This window comes from Poecilia reticulata, linkage group LG11, assembly GCF_000633615.1.
Source record: "Poecilia reticulata strain Guanapo linkage group LG11, Guppy_female_1.0+MT, whole genome shotgun sequence".
Lineage (NCBI taxonomy): Eukaryota > Metazoa > Chordata > Actinopteri > Cyprinodontiformes > Poeciliidae > Poecilia > Poecilia reticulata.
Window position 1 is genome coordinate 7,881,475 of NC_024341.1, and position 23,775 is coordinate 7,905,249.

General features: G+C 39.7%; 1 protein-coding gene across 5 annotated transcripts in view; it reads right to left on the reverse strand.

Moving 5' to 3' along the window:
• Positions 1–23,775, reverse strand: part of dlgap3 (discs, large (Drosophila) homolog-associated protein 3) — a 908,365-nt gene that overhangs the window by 795,073 nt on the left and 89,517 nt on the right. For 4 of the 5 annotated variants that reach the window (XM_017307432.1, XM_008421515.2, XM_008421514.2 and 1 more), the window contains one exon: positions 94–168. The gene's annotated coding sequence lies outside the window, so the exon portion shown is untranslated. Of the gene's footprint in view, positions 1–93; positions 169–17,090; positions 17,107–23,775 lie in introns of those variants that run through there. The other variant, XM_017307431.1, reaches the window with a different exon arrangement.

Genomic DNA, 23,775 nt, shown 5'->3' on the forward strand with positions numbered 1-23,775 from the left:
AGGACGCACGGGACAAAACTGGAGTTTGAACAGAACTCAGGTGACAAGCAGCTCCAGGAATCAGTCCTGTGCTCATGCCCACAATCGACTTACCACAGTCTCATCAGAAAAAGGTTCTCCATGTCTTTACGTAGAAGGGGACAGCGCAATAAATCAGAACCAGTCAGTCTGTGGGGAAAACGGCAAAGAGAAAGAAAAAGAGAGAACCGTCAGGGAAGCACACACAAGAGAAACCTCACATCATGCATCACACATTTCTGGCAGTAAGTATTTAGCTCCATTTCTTTACACTGCACCCCCCCCCCACCTCACCTCACCTCACCCTCCTATTGTGGGGAAGGTACCTCTCCCCATAAGCTCTGACCTGTAAACGGGTCCCTCGCGGCGCCTGCAATGTGGTGGAAAATCTGCGCCTGTGTGCTGCTCCTTCTTTTTCCTTTTTTTTTTTAATCTTTCGGGTCCCAAAACAAGAAGCTCCCCCGACTGCCTTACTAACACACTTCAGCTTCCCACTGTTCTGTTCCACAGGCCCTGGAGCTACAAACGGTGGGATGGCAGAAGGATATGAAGAAGAGGAGAGGGAGGGAACAGCGCAGCGAAATTTGCCACGGAGATAAAGGGCTGTGTGTGAAGGACGGGAAAGAAACGGAAGTCATAAAAAAAGAGAAATGAAGAAAGAAGAGGGGATGACTAAACTGGCTTAATTGAGTGCATGGTGTCCCCAATTACATCCTAAAGGTAGCATGTGTGAAATGATTTGAACTTTAGAAAAGAACAAAATAGTGTTGCTCCATGTACAGTGTTGGGGGAGGAATGTTTTTTTTTGTTTGTTTTGCTTTTTTGTTAAACTTAAATACTTCAGCTTAGCATCTAATATAAAAAGCTGTTTTCAAATGATAAACATATCCAAACCAAGCATGCGAAAATACATATGCCCTTGCATGTTGATCCATAAATTATTTGTAATTAGCTATGTTTTTGTGGTTGGGAGTGACTTAAAAAAAAAAAAATCACTGTAATAGAAATTGTCTAGCAGCATGAAGTAGGCTAAACGATCCGGTTTAAAGAAACAGAGCCCTGACTGCCAAAGTCACTCCAAGAGCGTAGCTGCATTTTAAGAATGCATGATTTAACGTTTTGAGAAATAAAATTGTTTAACGGGAACACGCCAATTTTGAAAAAACAATCCAGTTTTTCTAATATAAAGCTTTGGTGCAAGGAAGTTTAGCCGTATTGAAATCGGTTTATTTAGCAAAACTGCAATGGAAACACTTTTTTTTCCCGCATCACACAAGTCACATGATCAACAACCACAAAGACGATGACAGGAAGTAGTTGGAGAATCATGGCTCGTCATGTTTTTTAATGACTTATTGTGTAAACAAACTAATTCACGTGTGATTTTAATTGCATTTCTTGTTTATTGCAAATAGAGCAAATGTGAATGTTGTTTGTTTTTTTTTACATTAGCGGAACACTGAAAGTTCTGAGCACATTTGTAATGGAAACACAGCTAATAGCTCACAGACGAAACTCATCATGATCATAACATGAAGGGTTTTGTTCAGTTTCCCTTTTGGACAAAATAGTTTTTGAACCAGTGAAACAAAAGCGGAGACTTTTGGAGTCTACACCCTGCATTCAATCTGACGTAGAACTAACACACCACGTCAGAAAACACTAACAGTAAAGCTGGTGGTTTTTATCCTGATGCAGGACTGCTTTGCTTCTTTGAGACACAGGTAACGTGCTTTAGCTGATGAAACAATGACTCCTGTTACCTACCAATAAATCCTGAAGTAGAAGATCAAACCAATCAGTTCTTGACCTTAACCCCAAGCACGCTTGACGAATCCAGCAAAACAAAACCAAGATAGCACCAGCAAGAATGACCCCTACTGACCAAGTCAAAGTCTTTACTTGAATGTTATTCATAATGTTATGGCCGTGACAAGACCGTTTGTTCTGGAAACACTTCCATGTGCCTGGATTTAAGCAATTCTCCAAATTAAAGTGGATCATTTGCTTCACAGTGATGTAAAGAACTCAAATGACCGACTAAAACATTGTTAAACGTTTGAACAAAATGCAAAAACATGTTTGCATTGCCACTGTTAACTCAAATCGAGCTAATTATTAGACGAAAAGAAAACTGGCGCATAAATCCCCTCCGCCCCCATGCTACGTAAGCTAAGAGCAACAGAGCTAACTGCAGCCGCAATAAACGGTGCCACGGGGTTCCACGCGCTTTTATTACCCCTCCATTAGCCTTAGCATTACTATAGTGATTACTGAAAGCCTTAGCTCTCTTTGATTTTCTTTCCCTCCGCCTCATTAAAACAAACGTTCACCCCTCAGCATGTGTTAGTTCTGGGCTCCATAGCAACGGCGGCTAATAGACGCGCCGCACCAGCTCAGTTTGAACCGTCTTGGAGGAGACGCGCTCCTCCAATTCCCTAGCCCCACAACAAGAGTTTGATTTCATTTTCGCTGTGATCACCTTGTAATTACGTCTCTCAACGCACAACCGAGATGTGTGATGTGCCGTTGCACCCGGAGACCGCAGGACACCATCATCACCAAAACAAAACAAACAAAAAAAAATAAATACAACAACAAAAACGAGGCTTTAATATGCATTGTATGACATGAGGCACAGGAGAATCCGCCGCCGCCGCCGCTCATCAAACAGAACATGGCAGATGCTCTCTCTCGGGCTCTTATCGATTTGCAGGGAAGTGTGCGTGGTACGCCGGCATGCGCGCGCAGACGCGAGCGCGCATGTGTGTGATGTGTCGCTAGCTTGCAGCAGAGATAATTAGAACACAACTCTTTTGCCGTCCCTGCAGGCCACTGATCCAGCTGCTTTCATCTAATATAGGTCAGCTGTGACAAAGCCCTCAGCATGGACACTGATCTGCTCTGCTAGCTCCCACGTACACACACGAGATGAAATTAAAACTCGTATGCACGCACGAACACACACACACACACACACACACACACACACACACACACACACACACACACACACACACGCACACACACACACACACACACACCCACACACACACACCCACACACACACACACACACACACACACACACACACACACACACACACACACACACACACACACGCATATGATTAGATATGCTCACTGCATGCTGATGGCACATACAGTCTGTGCTCTGCTCATACAGATGCACACAGCAGGTAACGCTTCCAGGGATGGCCCCAGATGTGTGGGACGCTTACCCGGCCGGCCCCCTATGCATGGATACGGTGAGGAGAGCAAATGAGTTATTTAAAGTCTGCTCGCTTGCAGCAAAAGTCAAATGCGAGATATAATCCATGAAATTTCATTCATCTGCTTTAAGGTCAAATGATGAGCTGAGCAGCGTAGCATTTCACTCCCCATACTCAGTGATGTAAAATGGAAGTAGTTTAGAGCGATGCTGGTTACTGAATTAAAACGGGAAGCAAGTTTAGAAATGCTTCCAAAAAACTTTTTTTTTTTTTTTTAAATGATATGCAGTTAAAGAAAAAAAAAAAAGACGAATTGCCAGCTAATAACAAAAGACAAAATACTTTCTGTTGCAGAGTTGTATGTCAAAGATGGTCTCAGTTTTAGAGCTGGTTGCTGTGTTAAACTTGCTTAACTGTTCCAGAACTTTCTAATTGATAAGTTTTAGATTTTGAGGTTCTTGGGTCAAATTTCCACCTTCCTTTGTTACTGTGGGTCTGATGGTGAAACGTGACCAAAATATGTTTTCCAACAAGAAAATGATCCCAAACACATCAAAAATACCTATAAATTAACAAAAAAAAATTTTTAATTATATGCAACAACAATCCACTTGGCATAACCTCATATCCTCAGGAATCCCGTTTGCTGATTTATTTTTTTGTTGTGGTTTTTGTTTACGACTAAATGCAAATGAATATTGCTTAGCTTACATGTGAGTTTAGTAATTAACATTTTATTTTTTAGCACAGCTAAACATAGGTAAAATGTTCATTTGCACTCTTTTGCAAACATAGCAAAAAAAAAAAAAAAAAAAGTGAAGCGTGTCCATAGAGAAGGCTATGGCTTAAATAACTCAAAATCTGTTCTCAAAGCCCAACTAGAAAGTGGTTGGCACTTTCCAAATCATCTGTCAACCAGGCCGAAATATCTGCCAGTCAGACGGACAGCACAAAGCAAACGGATGAGAGAGGAGAGCAATAACATCATTCTCTCCCATGTGCTGCGTTGCACTTTGTTTCTCTCTGAGGTTTAATTTATTTAGTGCCGGAGCCATTGCGAAGAACAAAACCAAAGTGACTTCATCACCTCCAGAGTTTTATTCAACCTATTATATTGATGACCAACTGAAGAGAAAAGCATCATTATCTCCTGTCGCCCTACAGTGGTTCCACTAATGGAGCCGTAATTGGTGCAAATTACAAAGCGAACAAGTTGTGGCGTAGCCTTTGGAACAGTGAGATTAAGAAGCTCTCGCCTATGTCGCATTGCAGGAGAGGCTCTCTCGACTCGACTAATCGCCTCTTTTCTTCTCCTGTTCGGTCCATCTTTGTTTTTTTTTTTGTGAGCCGGCGGGGTCACAGAGGGCTTAAAACAACTGCAGCGGTTTATGCAAATGCAATCGATACTTGATTGTCCCCCGTTTTCCTGCTTTCTCTCCTCACCCCCTTATCTCCTAGTCTAACAAGAGACTGCAGTAAGGGCATTAATTAGTGCCAGACATGCTCCAACGATCCCTCCGCAGGGCTGAGAGCCGAGGCCGTTTCATACCAGGTCAGGAGATGGTAGGCTGGGCCCTGACCACAGCAATCAGGAGACAACAAGGGACAATAGCAATGGCAATAGGCACAGAGCAATCTTAACTTTATTAGCTCTAAAAACCAGCTTTGATTTAAGCACTGAGCTATACCAACTATAATTTAAATCAGTAACAAATTACAACTCAAAACGAGTCGTAATCAAGACGTTGTAGATGTTTGCTTCAAAGAGAATATAAAAAGTCTTCAAAAACGATTTCACAATCCTGTATTCAGTGGAGACTGATGTAATTCAAAAGGCTACAGAGAGCAGATACAGAAAGGCTAACATGGGAGCCAAGTGGAAGTCGATGATGTGACTGCAGTGTTTGATCCTCATGGAAGGTGTTTGGAGTGCCGTGTAGCCAAAGTTTCTTTAAAACGCCCTAAAGAGACAAGTACATGGAGCAGAAGCAGATTTTACCATTAGTCAAGGACAGGATGCTTCTTATTCTGGCTACATTGAGACTGAGAAAAACAGTGGACTTCTAAAATTACTCCTGATTGCTAACCAAGTGCTAACCAATACTAACCAGAGTATCTACAGTTGGATAATTATTAATATTTTTAGGACCTAAAAACAAACTAAGTTGCTCTTATTTTAGCTGAAAAGAATCTCCAAAAAGAACCTTCGTGCTTCCAAACATTCAGCAAGCCAAGATTAGAAAAATCTTCATCATCGCAGACAGAGCGTCAGCATACAGTAGCATTATGCTGGGTAATAATATTTTCAACCTCCAACGATATTTACACAACAAGTTATGTGAACTTGGTTGTTGTTGATTCAGTGGGATTAATAAGCAAAAATAAAATTACCATCTCTGCTCAGCTAGGTATAGATGTTGATATAATTAAATAGGTCACAGCCTCAAATAAATAAATACATCAAATGCATTGTGGGAATTTTATTTACCTAATGGATCCGTCTTCACAAGCCAAACAAAGGCAAGGTAAGGTCAGGGATCACATGTTTGGTTTTGTAATAAAGAGGCATTTTGCAATGACTTCATTGAATATTTTTCAAATAGGCTAAATCTAGAGTAAAACATATTCCTTAGTGTCTTTACCATTCAGTGGGACATGTTATGGTAGGCTGGGGGGTCTTAAGATTATTATTATGTTTTTTTTGGGAGGGTGGGGGTAAAAACTCAGAAATATGAACACATATAAAATGTGTATTGCAGAGTGTGATGCATTCTGGGTAGATTTCTCAACAATAACTGAAACAGCGTGTGAACAAATAGCCAAAGATGTATTATTTAAAGGAAATGTAAGTGCATAAAATATTTTTCAGAAAATGGAACGTTGTCTTTGCAGTGTTTTTAAACCATGCACTATGTTTTAGAAACATAGTGCATGGTTTGACCCTCCAGGAATCCTTGTGAAAGCTTTCAAGACATCTGAATAAGTAATGAAACACATTTTCAAGCTTATATCCAAGATATCTTAGGAGAAAAAACATATTTTTCAGCTATTTCTAGCCCCCCCCCCCTTCAGTTTTAACATTTGTCATAATAATTCTCTAAAAAATACATAAACTGCAAAACAACAAACTTGAAAGTCTAAAAGATTTGCACACCGGAGTCCTACACCGATGACATGGCATCCGGATTTTTAATACCTTCCTCAGGGTTTCCGCTGGATTATCTTTAGACGACCCAAGCAACTTCCTTAACAACCCAGTCATTCCAAATTAGATCCTATTACAGAACACTGACTGCAAACACCCTATAGAGGATTCTGATTAGCTCAGGGGGAAAAGCTGGAGAAACAGTTGCTGGCATGAATTCTGATTTTCTTCTTTCCATCGTGCTGTGAAGATGTGGGAGACGCCCAACGGTGCCGATCGTTCAGTCAGACGCAGAAGGAAGGAATAATTCTCGTTACATATACGCGCTGCGTGCTTTTGGTGTAGCAGATCATATGTACTTGGAAGGAATGATGGAACTTATGCTAAAAAAAAAATGAAAATAACAGGGCTTCAGGTGTTTGTAGAGAGGAGAAATGAACGCTTTTCCCCGGTTAGCTGCAAAGGTAGGTGAAGATTTTGAAGCGGGATCACAACGGTGGGCAATGAAAGGTGAAAGAAATGATTGTTTTTACTTGGAGGCAAGGCTTTAATGCCTTTTTTTTTTTTAAATCAGCGATATGAACCTTAATATCTCTGCTCTGCCGTTTTATTTCACATCTGAAAAAAAATGTGATAATAAATGCGTAGAGATTTTAGTTTCTTAGCGTTTACCGATAACACTGACATACGTTACCGTCTCAAGCCCTACAGAAGTGGTCAATGGGGTTTTGAGAATATTATAAGGAAAAAAAAAGACATTAAGGAAGGCTGTATAGTTCCAGACAAAGTTGAGTTTTCATTTATAAGGTTAACTTGGGTATAAATGTGAGATTTACTGTCTCTAATAACGGAGAGAAGCATTAAACTGGGTTTTTAATGGATGAGGAGCGCAGCAGTCTTTGCTCCAGGCCTTGCTGCACATACGTTCTGCTGGATTTCTCCCATCGAAAACTGAAATCAATCCTTATTTTTTAAGAGATATTTCTTAACTTTTGTGTCTGGTGCAAGTACATGTCACCGTTACCAGGGTGCGATCTTGGAAGCAGCTTAGAGAAAGTCCCTTAGGACAGCATCAATATGCAAATATGAATGGATTTTATGCATTTCTTGCATGTTTCTTTTGTGGTTTTTATCTTTGTTTTTTTATTATGCGTTTTAGCATCAACCGCTCAATGGGACTAGAAATGGAAATCAGCCACTTGGCTATAACCTCATGTATTTACATATGTATGTACATTAATAGATATTGTACCGTTTTAAAAAATGTATTTGTACTTGAACACACAGCAACTCATAATCAAGATATTTTCAATTTTTATGAGGGAAAGAGTGGATTTTACAGTAGATCCTTGTTAAAATACCAGGTTCTTCTGATGATAAATCACTGCAAAACTTTTTCCACCCGACAAATGAAACAAAATGTAAAGTCTTAAAAATGTGCGATAACCTGATTCCCAGAACAATCGTTTCAGTTTGAGCTTTTTAAATGTTCACTTTTAACTTTCTAACAGGAGCCGGAAAGTTTTAAGTAAAGTGACCAGCATTTGGAAAAGTTCATCCACCTCAACCAAAATGGTATCTGAGTAAAAGTTCATCCATCATGTTTCTCCATCGGTGATCTTCGGGTGTAGAGAAGTGTGTGTGTACACTTTTGAGATCCACTGCATAGGAAGAGAAGGCATGTCTTACTAAATCCTATTACGTCCATGTTTGTTTTCGCACCTCCTGATGTTTTTGCTCGTCTTTTTTTTTTTTTGTTCGCTTTTATGCCCACACTCCACTCCACTGTGATCATATCATCGTAGCGTTTTTCCTGCATTACGCCTAAGTGCAGACGGAACATAAACACTACCGAATGGCAGATTTATTTATTTTTTTTTACCTACTCAAAAGGTCTACACCAATAAAAGCTGTTTACTCATATTCCAGCAGAGCTGTCTGCTGTGTACGTGCAAAAATGTTTTCCATGCTAATATGTGGCTATATTAAAAGGCAGGACACTCATCTCTATTCCTTTGTAGAGGTTGCTGATCCTGAAGAATACAAAAATGCATATAAACAGAAAAATATGGAGACATAACCTTTGATAAAAAAAAAAGAATACACTAATTCCTCTCTGCTTATGTATAAACTGTATAAACTGTGCTAACAAGAATGAAGGGCACTAAAAGGTCGCACACTCAGTGAAATACTGGTGAGCAGCATTTCAGGCAGTTTTATTTTGTACATCTATGTTTATAAGTTACAAACGTCAATGCAATTCGAAGGAATTTTTACGCGACAGACCAACGCAAAAGCAGCAGATGTGTATTACGGGAGTGAATGAAAACTGATAAATGCTAGTCAGTTTCTTTTTACAAATAAAAACAGTGCGTCGTGCATTTAAAGATTCAAAGATGTGTAATATCTCCTTTTGCAGTCTGACCTAGCGGTGCAGCGATCATGGTAAACATGTGAAAGACGGCGCTCTGGTCATGTGACACAAAATGAAACCTTATGGGCTCACATCATTTAACACATGGTCCCCCAAAGTGAAACATGGTGGTGAAAGCGTCACGTTCTTTAAGGTTTACTTTAAACTATGACTTTCTTCTTTCCATTTCACTCCAAAAACCAGACTTCCACCTGAGCCGTCGATCTCTGCATCTTCTCCAGAGTTGCAATGGATCTCTTGACCACATTTCTGATATAAAATCGACTTGCATGGCAAATTTATGTTGACCAGTATTCTTTGGTTGGTCCTCGATTAATTGCTTTTTAATACATTTGAGTTAAGTAGCGCTAAGACACAAACGCCTTTTCTACAAATGCAAACTCCAAAAATCTGAAAGACCCTTTCAAAGCTGCTATTTTGTCTTCGTCAAATAAAATCAAAATAAGACAAACAAGTTTGTGGTTGTAATGTGAAAATATGACGACAAGATTAACCCTTTAACAGTCATAAGGGCACCGACATCCTCATGGACCCTTTAATATAAATAGAAGTGTTTTTGGGGTGACTTTTATGGGAACAGGATGGTCTTTTCCAAGTCTCTTTAATATTCTGAAAATGAAACGAGGACGCGTCGGCACCTGATGGAAACAAAGAACTGCTGACAGTCCATGTTTGTTTGCAAAAGTGGGCCTGGACATCAGAGCTTTCAGTACGCAGCAGAGAGTTTAAAATAAAAAAAACAACATGTACTCATTCACCCCAGAAAACTCAGTGTGTACTCATGTGTAGTTAATATTAGAGTTTAAGAGAGATCCTGTCAAATGGGTAACGTTGTTTAAAAGCATATCATTTATTAGAGGTGCTTCGAGGCAGTTGGCAACAAAACCGAGTCAAAGTGTGCTTCGCTTTTCAAATCTGTTCAATCGTGATAATCGCCTCTCAGAGACAGCCTTGACACTTACAGAAACCGAGATGCCTAACCGACGTTACGAGCGTCTTGTTTTTTAAAACAGGTTTTCTACCATATTCCGACTGTCCACAAATCAAAAACGAGGGGATCGGCTCAGAGCCCGTCCCGGAGACGTACAGCGCATCAAAGTGAGGCGGCGGTGACGGCGGTGCTTTTAGGCTGGCAGAAGTGCACGCATAAATCAGAGCCAGCACCGCTGAGCTGGACAGAAGAGGAGACGAGGGCAACGGGTGGCTGAAAGGAGGGTTAAAGGGCCAGACAGGGGACACGGAGAGACGGGATGTTCTGGGGGAAATGGGTAGATTGCAGCGAAAAAAGATAAAGGTTTCATGGGGTTTCATGCAAGCGGATGACACAATGGCTGACTGGCTGGATGGACGTGATGGAAGTATAAATGTGGGAGATTATGGTACACCTGTGTGATGGCTTTATTTTGCAGATGCGGCTCATCATTCACAGCAAGGCAAATCACTTACTGCTAAGTGTTGTCTCTCTCTCTCTCTCTCTCTCTCTCTCTTTCTAGTCTTGAGGATCCCTTGGATTCTCATTAAGCGATTCCATTGGAGCAGCTGGGAATAACTGTTGGGCGTTTTTTTTCACCCCTGAACCATCCATTCAATCAGTCCTCCTATCTTCTCGTTACCTTGAACTTCTCCAATTTGAACCTTCTCTCCCCTTCCTTCCTCTTTTATCAGCATCGCCTGACCTTTTCGTTCACCTGCCCCCGAGCGTTGCCGATGTGGCCTGGCCGATGAGCAACAACAAAGTAGACATGGCGAAAGCACTGGAAACATACCAACAACATGAAATCTACTTTGGTTTTGAGCAACCCCGGATTGCTTCTGTTTCTTTTTGTGCTACTCCTTTCTTTCGGAAGACGCCGTTGGTGAATCGAGCGGTTGCCATTCCCCCGGAGCGTCCAAACAGTAAATATTTTCCTCATGGCAGACCTTCAAAACGTCCTCTATTTAAAAGTGACAGAACATATTCAAAGTGTGCACGCACACGCATCATGCTTAAAGTGTAATTTTTTATGCGTGTCTAGTCACTTGAGACCCAATTCAAAGCTTACTAATGCGTCACGGATCATTAGACAAACATACTGCTGGCACGCCGATTACAGAAATGAACGATGCGTGCCGTTTTTGCTCAATTGTACGTGTGCGCCGGAGCATTTGCACGCTCTTGTGTGTGTGCTCAGTCGCACTCAGAGAGGTCAGTGTGGGTTAGGCAATGAGTAAACGTCCATTAGTTGCACAGTATTGGTAATGTGACACAAGGGTTACAAGCCAGAGTGCACTGTGTCATCCTAAACCTCCTCAATGGCTCCGTATCAAGGTCACTTTAGGAGCCTGATGGAGCATTCCAGGATTTGTATCAATAAATAGCCACACGTATTCACTCACCAGCCATCTGATTAGAAAAACCTTCACAGTAGTTTTGGTTGGACTCGTGGAACTGCCTCAATGTGTGATCACAAAGATTGAACAAGGTTTGGGGAAGCAGAAACCCGGCAATATATGTTGGTTTATGGGGTAGCACAGTAAAAATATTTCCATGTTCAGAGGACCGGTTTTAGACCGGACAGGACGATAACACATGGACACCATCAGCCACAATACTTTGGTAGACTGTGTTATTTAAATTATGCTGAATTGACTAACATACACAAAGTGAACCAAGAAAGTCTCCCCAGAAGGTTGCACTGCCACCGGGACCCTGAAGGGAGGAAGGACCTATGCTTTTATGTTGTTCAAGCAAAAAGTTTGACGTCATTTGATCTGAATGTTGCAGCTGAAATAACTTTGTTTAAATGAGTAGTAATTTGAGCTATTTTTCACATCTCAGTTGTTCCAAAACCAGTCTGCCCAATCTCCTATGACATCAGCAAAGCTGCTGCTCATTAGATGTTTTCTCTTGCTAAAGTCAATCTCTGAAAAACCCAAGAGAATGTGAGAATATCAGCAGGTTCTGAAGCGTTTTTCTTCAATCTGACGCTGTGAATTCAAGCAGATCATCTACAGTTCCTAAATTCACCATTTTTGCATCAACAACCTGTGAGAAGGTCTATTTTTTGTAATAAAAAAAAAACGTTTGCATTTCTCACCCTTCACCTTTTCACCAGTACAAACTTTGGCTACTCTTTGTGCTTAAATGTCTTCATCATACATCTCATGGGATCACCTCATGTTGTACTCAGTGTACCGTGTACCTGTTATCTCCTAAACTTACAATGAACTTGACATTGCAACTCTCCAGCTGGCCATTCGTATATTCTGTGATTTAAATACAAGTCTATTAGCATGCACAGACTCCATCCTGGCTCTGGGATATTGCATCATCAAACAGAAGCAGCGATGGCACCTTAATGATGCATATATTAGCTGTTTCCCTGTGTAACTCTAAGGTTCAGTAGTGGTGGATCAATTTCTATACCGTATAATACAAAAGCAAAGGGTTAGAGTTTCATCCTGGGTCCACAAACTAACATCTTTCTATTTACAACCTACAACCATCCAAACAAGGAACCATTTCATATTAATTATCTTCCTTCCTTACCGTGTTATGTGAAGATACGAGACTTTAAGTAACAAAAAGTTCCAGCATACATACTTCATGTGATCTCCAGACTCAACTCAGTGGCGCCAAACAAATGTGGTTCATTTCATGCACTACTGCTATGAAATCTGCAAATGCTGGAATTCAAATGTCGCAGCAGTGACTCAGTGCTGTCATTTAATCCCATGTTGCACTATGCAGACACTCTGTTTGCACTGCTGATGATTCACTCAACACAGCATGACAAATGCATGGAGAGGATGACACAGCAGGGGGAGTTAGATCAGTTTTCTTATTCAGCAAATGTTTTTTTCTGACCATTTGAAGCAGTCATACACTGTTTCGACCCTTGCATATTCGGTCAGTGCATTCGTAACATAATGTGAGGTCATTTTTTGTCAAAAAGTGTTTGGGGTTTTTTTTCCCCTTCCCAAATCGCCAATCTCTAAATTGCCAAAAAAAATAGCTTTTGGCCATCATCCTGTGGTAGCAAATATCAGTCAAACCATCATAGAACCATGAAATTAGTTACTGCATAATTAGCCTGGACCAAAACAGATTCAGTTTAAAATGTTTAACTTACTATCCAGTTGCTATAACAATGCTTAAAATAATAATAATAAAACAACATTTTCTACTCTGTTCACAACTGGATTTCAGCATAAAAGATAACAAATACACCCACAAAACAGAATGTGTGTTGTTTTTTCCTTTCAAATCTCCGAACAGGCTGATTTTTAAGCAAGCCTTGGCTCAGCTTTACTGCCACAGAGGATCAGCTGTTGATTCGCTCTCGATGGACCAAATCCTGTTTCCTCCGCTAACCCCTCTCAAACACATCCCGGCTGACAGTCTGTGAGAAATCGTGGCATCAGCTCTCGTTTCGTTCTATCTGGCACAGGGAGCGGCATCCAATGAGGAGAGGCGGTTGTCACGGGGGAGCGGGGCTGGGACGGAGGGGGTGAACGAATCAGAGCAGAGACAGGGGGAAGGTGGTGGAGGAGGGGGAGGCGGGGGTCACGCCGAGGTCACAGATGATGCCGGTGAGTCTCTTCACATGAAGTCATCAAAGCCTCATTATTCGTTTGAGTCTCTGTCCGCTCAGGGCAAATTAGCCTCACCAATCAGGGCTGTGTACACGCACGTGTCGCTTGTGTTTGTGTGTGTTCCAGCCTAATTTGCAGCAGGGGGAATTAGTTTTCGTATGCCCGCATTGAGTACATGTGTGCACAGGTGCTAAATGAGTTTGAAGAAGCACGTGGCGCTTGTGGTCAGACACATTTTCTGGAAAAGGCCACCGTCGTCAGGTAAAAAAAGTGGCGCACCAAACAAATGCTTCAAAAAAAAAAAAAAAAAAGACAACAGGGATTGGAACGGAAAACCTGAGAAAAAGGGAAGCAAACACCCTTGGGTTCAGATATTTAAGACGAGCAAAAAGAAAGTTTATTAGGTCATTAATGCGTTTACCAGCAAAACCGCTGGGTCCCAACTTTTCGTCACAGAGCGGCTGCCTCTGCCGCAATTTGCATCTTTCTCCCTTTGCATAATAAGGCGCGCAGTTGATTTGAGTGTCTAATTACAGTTTCCAAACGTCTGAACTGCTTGCACCTCTCCTCTGTTTGGGGTGCTGATCTAAACAGTCATTTGCGGGGCGCCCATACGAATCTGTTTTTATTTGTGTGTTTTGAAAAACACAAAAATTAAGTGACACTGTAAGCATCACGGCAAAAGAAAGAAGAGGAAAGTTATCAATGCAAGAGGCCATGCGAAGGAAAACTGTGGGCATGTCAGGGGACGACTACTGCTTCGTTCAGGCTGAGAGAGAGTGGGATTATTTTTAAACAGGTTGGTTGAACAAAGTACTAAAAACAAGTTGATCTATTTCATCTTTTTCAAAATGTTCAACTACTGTCTGGTAGATTATGGTGGATTTTTGAAATGTCTTCAACCTTTTGGAACTGCTTTAGGTAAAATAAGGATCTGTAGTGATGCTAGCTAGCCTCACCAATCACTAATACAAGATACCAGAAGACTTTGAAACCTACACTTTGTAATCATTTTGTCTTTTTTTATGAATAAAATGCAAAAGATCGCTAAAAACAAATGCAGCAAATTTCACTTTTTACATGAGAGAAGCAACTTAAATCAACAATGAAAAATTAAAGATGTAAATGTATTTTTTTTCTGTTTAAAACAAAGAACAATGTTTTAGGTCAGTTTATGGCAAACTGTTCATTAAATAAATCTCAGTTGAACTGATTCTCAATCCTTTCATTTTAAACATATTTTATCTTTACTGAGTAAAGGTCAAAATAAAATGACCAAATTCTGCCATTAAAATCTGTTCTAGGAAAATGTGACATTTTCGCTTACAGTGCAAATATATTTAATGAACTAATGAGATTAGGCAGATCAAAAGTAGCTCTGTAATTAACCTTTAAAACTCAATTTTTCTAAGCCCATATTGTTCTATTAAAAACATTTATTTTGTCGGTCTGATGTAATATTCTAATCTTAAATGTGCTTTCATTAGCGATAAGTGGAGAATCCTCACTATTAACATAATAAAGTCTTTAAAACACCAGTGTGTGTATAATTAATCTATACAATGCCTTTCACTTAGCTAATTGAGTTACTAAAAAGAAATGAATAGTTAAATAATTGAATCATGTTTCTGTTTTAAATTTTCCTTGCTCGTTGTATAGTATCATGGCAGACTTTTTTAATAAGAGTCTGTTCCAAATATAAAAGCAAAGTGAACTTTAAATAGCGTCAAACAAACAAATAAAAAAAAAAAAAAAGACATACATAATCATCTTCGTTCATGTTCAGAATAAGGGCTGGTTGTGTTTATGCTGAAGGCGAAACACATTCATCGTCCGTAGCAACTTTTCCTAACATGGAGGCTGATGTCCATCCAATCCTATCGGAAACCCATCACAGATAATGATGTCTGACAAAGTGATAAAAAAACAATGCAGACTGTTACTAATAAATGTATTTAGTTTAAAAATTGTACAAACTGATTAGAATATGGTTGGAAATGCTTTTCGCACAAAGTGCTGTTATGTTTTTTCTTCAAGAGCTTTGATTTACGTAGGAAAATAAATTACGATTGAGTTGTCACCTTGTGATAAAACATGACGTAGTTTTTTTGTCAAATCACTTTCCTCTTATTTACAGAATTAAAATACATAAAATAATGTTCCTGCATGGTTCGATTGCTGATAAATCAGACCCAGTCTAGACCTGAACTCTGGGATTCAAGGATTTCTTTTCAAGCCAACATGCTTTAACGTATGATGAAACTCAGATCCAAGGACTGGAATCGGCACAGACATGTTTAATGTTTAACAACTTATAGCTGAGACGTGCTACTCCCTAAGGTGATGTAACCAAATTAACTACATTTACACAAAATCATGGCATACGTCTTTTTTTTGGCCCAAAAGATGATTTAGGTAGAACAAAACTCAATTTTGGGAAAAAAATAAATAAATAAATAGTCCATTCTTTTTAGGAAGGTGACAATAAGACAATGGTTCTGAACTTTGGCTACTGCTGGACTTGTGTTTTGAAGACACCATGCAATTAGTTTGCACAAAACATCACAAAACTTGGGAATCAGGTGAGACTAAAAGAGTTAGCTAGGCACGAAAACGTTTACTGACCTACGAAGCGTCTCAGCTTTACCCAGAAAAACGCTGATGATATGAACTCCCGCAACGAGCGCTAACGGGGAGGCGTGGCGGCGGCGGTGGGCAGTACGCATGTATATGTATATTAGATTTACACCAATTAGCAAGGAAATGTCTGCAGAAGATTATTGTGCACCGCAAAATGTCAGAAATACCCACATGCACCGCCAACGGAGACAGACGGAAAGAGAGGCGGCTGAGGGACAACCAAACACTAATTGGCGGACGGGTGCAAAGAGGCGCTAAGAGATTTGACAATGAGAAATGTCGTAATGTAGACTCTTCCTCTCATCTTCCTCTTCTCCCATCCCATCACTCCCGCTAATTGGCTGACACCATAATGTCTTCATGCACATTTACTATATGTGTGTGTGCGTGTGTTTGTGTGGGATCGCACAAGGTGATCGCCGACATCAAACCACGGCGGTCTGCGGTTCGCCTGCAGTAATGATGTGATGATGCTGATTATTCTGGTGACCTACACGCACGCACACACACGCATGCATACAAACTGTCTCTTTTCCTCTCCCTCCTTTTCCTACCTGTTTCTCTGACACCAGCTACATCCATCTATCAATTTTGATACTTTTTACATATTTTTTACATATTTTTTCTCAGGCTCCCTCTCAGCAGGTAGTGTGCCGGTGTCTGAACATGCAGAACAGAGGTCAGGAAGTCAGGCAAAACTATCATAAGTGGATGAGTGTGGAAAATGCCAGCCAGGTAATAATGAACAGATAAAATGCCAATGTGTGTGTGTGTGTGTGTATATTTGTGTGTTACCCAAGTGCCTCATCTTTGTGTGCCATGTCCACATATGGTCTGGTTATAGTTTTATAAAGCTTTAGAAGTAACAGAAAAAAATAAATGTTGCTCAGATTGTATGGAGTCAGACAGAAAGTAAGTAGTAAAAACAAAAAAAAGAATCAGATAAAATCAGTTCTTACACATAATATAAAAAAGGTGAGATAACAAATTTTCTCTCCTACTGAGATTCATCTGCAAGGTGTGGAATTGTGCGAGGCCATCTTTACCGTTTGGCTCGCCGCCCTGAGGCAAAAAAAAAAAAACATGGATTAGTTTAGACTTTTGTTCTGTGAACCTCCTAGTGAACAAAGTGGAAGTGAGCTTAAAAATACATATCTCACTTTATTATGATAAGAGGAAAAGAGGGGAAACGTAAAATGATTATTTCTTCTAATGAAGTCAGAATTCAGCTCTCACTTTGTTACCAAGTAACATGAAGTTTGTTTTCAGAGGAAGGGTGGCAAGTTATGCAAAGAAATATCTACTATTACAGGGTTTTATTCTACCTTTTTTTTTATTAAAACAACATTTGTTTTGTCTCTTAGTGTGAAAAGAAAATCCATAAAAGTCTATGGTGACTTGCAGAGGTATTTAAATCCTGCAATCATTTTCATATCTTGACATTTTGCAGCCATAAAGACTTCAGAGTAGTTTATCTGAATGCGACAGAGGAACACCGAGCTGAGCAATGCTGTAAAGTGAAAAGAGAAAAGAACTTTTAAGGATAAAACTTGACATGTTGAAACCCCAATCTGACTGACACCCCAAAATGAAACCTAATTCAACCGGCCATTTCAGAAGTCGCCCAATTTCGATACTTGATCTTATGATGACCAAAGAATACAGTCGAGGGTTAGGTTATGAAGCTAAATGTTAATGTAAAAGCCACAGTTTTTAACATTTCACACATCAGTCCATCATTTGAAAAGCAGAGAAAATTAAGGAGAATCACATGACTGCAGGCCTGCCAGGAAACAGTATTTCACCTGGACTGATGAGCATTAAACACAGAAACACAGAACATCTCCCTGGCAACGGTACTGCAGAGATCCAGAAGGCTAGGTTGGACAATCTGTTGACAAGATAACTAAACACACAGCTTAAACAACAACAGAACGGTTTAGCTCAAAGCATCTTCAGTACTGTAGACATTAGCCATGGCTAAGCTAATATAAACAGCTGCTAATCAGGTTGCGCCCATGTGGCACAGCCAATCGGTGTTGTTCGACCAGCAAATCATAAAGGAGCAGAGTTTGATGAGTCTGGTGCTAACGTTGATGTTGCTGTGTTAATTCTTATATAATATGATGATGAAACAAAGCACAAACATCCACTCACATCCAGAGGAATGAAGCGCAAGACGTACGAGGAGACACTGACACAATGCGTACAAAAATACTAAAAAAAATAACTATTTACTCTTACAATATGATTCCATTGAATTCAACCAATCAAATTTTTAAAAAAGGGGAAAAAAACAACAACACGGTTAATGCTGTGCTAAGGAGGCAAGCTGATCTTCTGTAGGAGCAGGAGCAGTGTGTATGTTTAGCCACAGCGAGTTGTCTGCCGTGATCACTGTCCCAGCTCGCCGTGCACGTCTCTGCTCGTTTTAAATTCATGCATTTCTCACGCACCGGTAAAACTTCCACAGAGCAGTTCGCAGCACCAAATAACAGCGCGCTGCTCAGACCATGTGTTGCGAAACCCATTTCTCATGAGCTGTAGCACCGCATATCATCACAGTGGGTTCGCCTGCTGCTCATTTCCAACTCGCCGGCGGTCGTGTCGGAGCACGTCCGCGGCGCAAACGAGAACGTTGCTGCACAAACGGGCGTCCGTCTCTACGGATATGGACATTAGAAATGTACTAACTAAACATTCCAGTGGCTTTATATTTTGACTCACAGTGCTTGTGAGCAGTTTGCAAAATATTCAAAGGAAAAAAAAATGTAACACATCATAGAATTTGCCTTATTCTGCTGTTGCAATGACTTTAAAATAACAACTTTAATCGTCTGATGCAAAACAAAACAGCAATATTTAAGTAGATGACAATTGCAGCTGCTTGTTTCAATATGGAGACGGTTCCTGCTTATGCATTCAGTGTTTTGTATTTAGGTTTTTTTTGTCGCCCCCACACATTTAGATTTCCATTATAATTAGAAAAACAACTGGAAACACTCATTAAAGCTCGAGTCCACAAGTTTACGCTTTTGAGTCAACTGCCTGCATCCTTTTTATTAGGATTTACGATTTATTATGCATTCGCAGTGAGTTCTTGGTTCATTTCCACCTCTTTGTTTCACAACAATTCAACAGCCGACTTTTCTTCTTTCTTTTTTAGACAGAGAAAAAGAAATGAAGGGCAGACGATCGGCTACATCTGCCTCTCCTGTTTACCAGTTCGTCAAAACGGGTGGTAAAGTAACAGAAGCAATGCCCAGAAATAGAAAGAAAATTCTTAAAGGAGATTGTAAAAAAAAAAGAATATATTACACAAAGTTTCCAAGCATTTGCTTAAATATGGATAATGAGATGCCAAGTCTTCACCCTGACGTTGCCATGGGAAGAGTTGGTATACTCAACCCTCGAAGAGGAAGTTAATCAGCTATGCATACAGGAGAAGTGAGTCTGAAGAGGTTAACAGAATATGTGACGAAATTAGTCTCCTTAAACTATATTTTTTTATCTTGATGAAGTCCATGTTTCATTCAAACTGAAATAATAGAAGAAAACACAGAACATCTACATGCCCCAACCTCCCTTTCACAGTCAAAAAAAAAAGCGGTTAAAAATGATTTCTAACAACCACCCAACCCTAGCTTGTGCCGTTTCTTTTAAGTCACCATTATGCGTTTAAAGCCGAGTCAAGGTTGCCCTTGATGATTTGGGTTCACACAAAAACTTCTGAGTTGGCACAATAAGAGAGCAGGAGTGCGATGAAACGAGCGGCGCGGCTAACGGTTACAGTCTGTCAGCCTGGAAGACCATGAGACACTCAGAGAGCTAGCTGAGAGAAAGAGAGAGAGAGAGAGAGAGAGAGAGTGAAAGCTTGAAACGCAAGCTAACTCAGAACGCCGCATCACGCCCCGTTTATTCCTCCAGGGCGAGCTTACTGCCAGCACCGGATCCTTCAGGACGCAATAAACTGGCGTCCAATGAGACAGATTTCATCTTAAAGTGCACCAGAAGGTATATCGGTACTAAACCTGGACACAATCCCGTCATAACGGCATCAATCAGACCCTCTTTGAAAGAAAAATATATGACAGGAGTGAGGGACTTTTCACAACTTTGACTATTGTACCGTTGGCAAAACTTTTTCTTTTGTCGAAAGTTTTGAAAAAGCTCCCCGAGTTAATAATGTTTAGCTATGCAGAAGGAGAGAGAGAGAGAGAGAAAAAAAGGCCAGAGACTGTAGCTGCAGCATCTTTACAACTCAATACAGCATAGCCTCAAGAGGCTCATTGTTTTCTGTCAAAAGGTTCTTAACACAGACAGCTGATTCAATAAAAAGGTAAAACGAACTGAACAAAGCACTTTGAGGAAGCTACTCGACTCTAACAGCGCATTACAACACTTGGAAAGTGCTGCTCGTCTTTGTTGCAGTTGGCGGAGGACGCTTCACGAGTGAGCACTTCTACCCTTCCAGCAGCGTGACTGCACGCTTTCATGGCACTCTGGAAATCTGGATGGTAATGGACGGGGGCAGCTGCTCATAACATCACGGATTTCAGGTTACCGAATCTGAAATCGAAATGTGTCCAATCATGAGGAAAAGCTTGCATTTTTTTTACTAACTTTATTTTAACTCCCACACTTGGGCACGATGTACGTACGGAGGAAAAGAGACTGATTGGTTGATCAATGTTTAGTGCGATGATGTTTGCAAGGTTGTTTTTGTCAAGAGGGGGTTATGCAGAGTTACCGGCAAATATCTTGCCTGCTTTAGATAAAATGCACAGTTTAATCAGTTTGGAGGAACAAAAGGAGGAGCCCGCCACAGAAAGGTGCCGCTAAAAGCATGTCATCCCAAAGTTGATAAAAAAAAACAGTTAGAAATGTATCCAGATTCATTGTTAGGCTTTAATCTCTAATAAGTTTGCATTAGAAGTCCTTTGAACATTTAAATCTTAGGTTATTTACACTAAAGACCTTGTTTTCAATTCCATTGAAAGTGTTGCAAAATTCTTTCATGTTGTCATTTCAGTTGAGTTTCAGTTCCCTTTATAGCACCAAACAACAACATGAGTCATCTGAAAGATCTGTGTAGTTATAAAGAAGAATACATAATCAATTCAATCCATTCATACAGAAAGACCGAAAGTAAATCACACAGATTCCAATTTTATTCTAGTTATTAAACGGTGAATAACAAGATGTTCTGGACTTTTCCATCAAATTAATTTGATCACTTATACCGTTTAATTTTACAATATCTATTGGGAACTGCTCTTTTGTTATAAACAAAAACAAAAGCCCAAAAAGCGTTAAGAAAAACAAACTATGAAGGTATTACTGGCATAAAGTCATGGTGGACAAAGTTATTTGTAAGCAGCTGCTGTTGATGATTTAGACTTTTTGTTGTTTTAACACAAACACTGAAATTAAACTGTTTATTATTGAGCCTCAGTCGAACGCAATGAAATCCAGCAATTTACTTCCAAGTAAATAATCCTGATATTTCCTAAGTCTTCAACAAATAGTTCTTATTCATCTCTAAAAACACCACAGATTCGTTTTTCTTTCTGTTGCAGAATTTAAATCATTTTAGTTTTCTGATTTAGGCGCCAAAACAAAATCTGTTAGATTTTGTAATAAGCAGCACGAGCCTTTCTTCAGTTCACTCAGCTGCCGATGGCGCTCACGTTTTAGACAAACACCACCGGTGTTTTCTCTCTCTCTTTTTTTTTTCCCACTTTAAATAGATTTTCTTTTAATGCAGGTCAGCCAAATATGTGCACAGTGAGCCTAGTAGGTCTAAAGCAATCTAAATCTAATCTAAAGTAAGCTTTTAAAATGTCACAACATGGATTATGTAAATTAGGCAGGTTTAGAGAGTAATTTAGAGTAAGTGCGATCGCTATGTGAAGACTCATGCTGCCTTGAGCATCACTGTAGGTCTTTATTCCCCCTCATATCCGTTACATCTTCATCCAGTCATATTTTCTAAAATTAGCACCTGTTTTGGGTTTAGTGGAATGGCAAGTGTTCAGAAAACATGTAAAAAATAAGTAAGATGTTTATTTTCCAATTTGTCTGCTTCCACCGACCTTGAGCAAGTATTCAAAAACTACCAGCAAGCTGCGAATGAAAGGCCAGCACCTCTCAAAAACCCGCTTGTTCAGACAAAGAATGAACGCCGTTTCTTGGAAAGATAAACATCCTAGATTCAAAAGCAGTTAGTGGAAAAGATAAAAATGGAACTAATGAAAAAAGTGAACAAATATGTGCGAGCAAACAAGTAAAAATTATGACAATTTATGAAACGATACTGTCGGAATTATTATTTTTTTCTTTACGAGCTTAAAAGAGGATTTGACATTGGTCAAGGTCACGTTTATTTACATGGGAAAGCAACAAAACAAAAAGTTAACAAGCATAAGCAGCCAAGATATTAAAATGAACAAAAACAACTTCAAAGGTTGTTAAACTAAAACGGAAAGGTAAAAAAGACATAAAAAGAGAAAACAAAACATTTGAATCAACATTTACCAAGAGCCAGTTCAAACAAAGAATATTTAAAAGAGTGTTTTGAGACTGAGAACCTGTGTGAAAAAAATATAAAAATTGAGCTCATTTCAAAGATTTTTCTGGATTACTGTATACGGTTTATGCCACAAGTCGCCTCAATTGCAGAGTAATTTGTCCAAAGAACAGCATAACAACATTTCTTGTAATGTTCTTCTAGTCAAACGTTCATGCTGGGGTTCTTGGAGGCTTCTTTTAGCATCTTGCAGTCAATTTCGTGGGGAACTTGCTTTGAACGTCCTCAGATGGCAGACTATTTACCTCAGTATGTAAACTGATTTTAAGTCACTGCTCAGATACATAAGCTGCCACAATCCTTTTTCTGAAGATCTGAGACAGTTCTTTAGATCTTACAACGGAGTTTATTGTCGGAGGAAAACAGCCAGCAAAATGTCAGAGGTTTAAACTCATTCGATGTCAGGTCTTTACTCGAGTGGCAACAGCCGATTGATTTTACAGCAAGTCAATAAAAAGAACGCCACAACAATAGTTAATATTTAACAAGAGGGCGCGGCACTGAGTACCTCCACTTCAAACCAATGCAGGTTAAAGCACAACACTTATATTTTATATATATATAAACATAAGACTGAAAAGGTGGAAAAGGTGAACAATAAATAAACCAATAAATGCTTAAAATATGAAATTTCTCACTTTAAGAGACAACAGCATATCATTTCAGACCAGTGGTTAAAAACACAAACCATTTCTATCAACTATAAGACCAACAACCTCTGACCACATTATGGAGAAATACAATAGGAATAAATTAATGTTTATGATCTGAACAGAAGGGAATCCAAAGTTTGATCCGGAGGTTAAAAGGTCAAACTCAGAGTGGAGATGGTGGTAAGAAGATACCTTAATAGATTTTTAGTTGTTTTAGAAAAATTAAGGGTGTCCTATTTAATTCCTCCAACATCAACAACTAAAATAAAATAACCAGCCTGTGTTTTTAATAACATTTTGACAAAAAGATTTGTATTCTTTTACTGCTTGGTTACAGTACCTACATTTTTCACTTACAGTTAAAACTGATATCAAAATATGTTAGAAATCATACTGCACATATGTCAAAGTCAAGGCCCGCGGGCCACATCCGGCCCGCAAATCAATTATCTATGGCCCCCTGAATGATATTTAATTACTATGAGAACC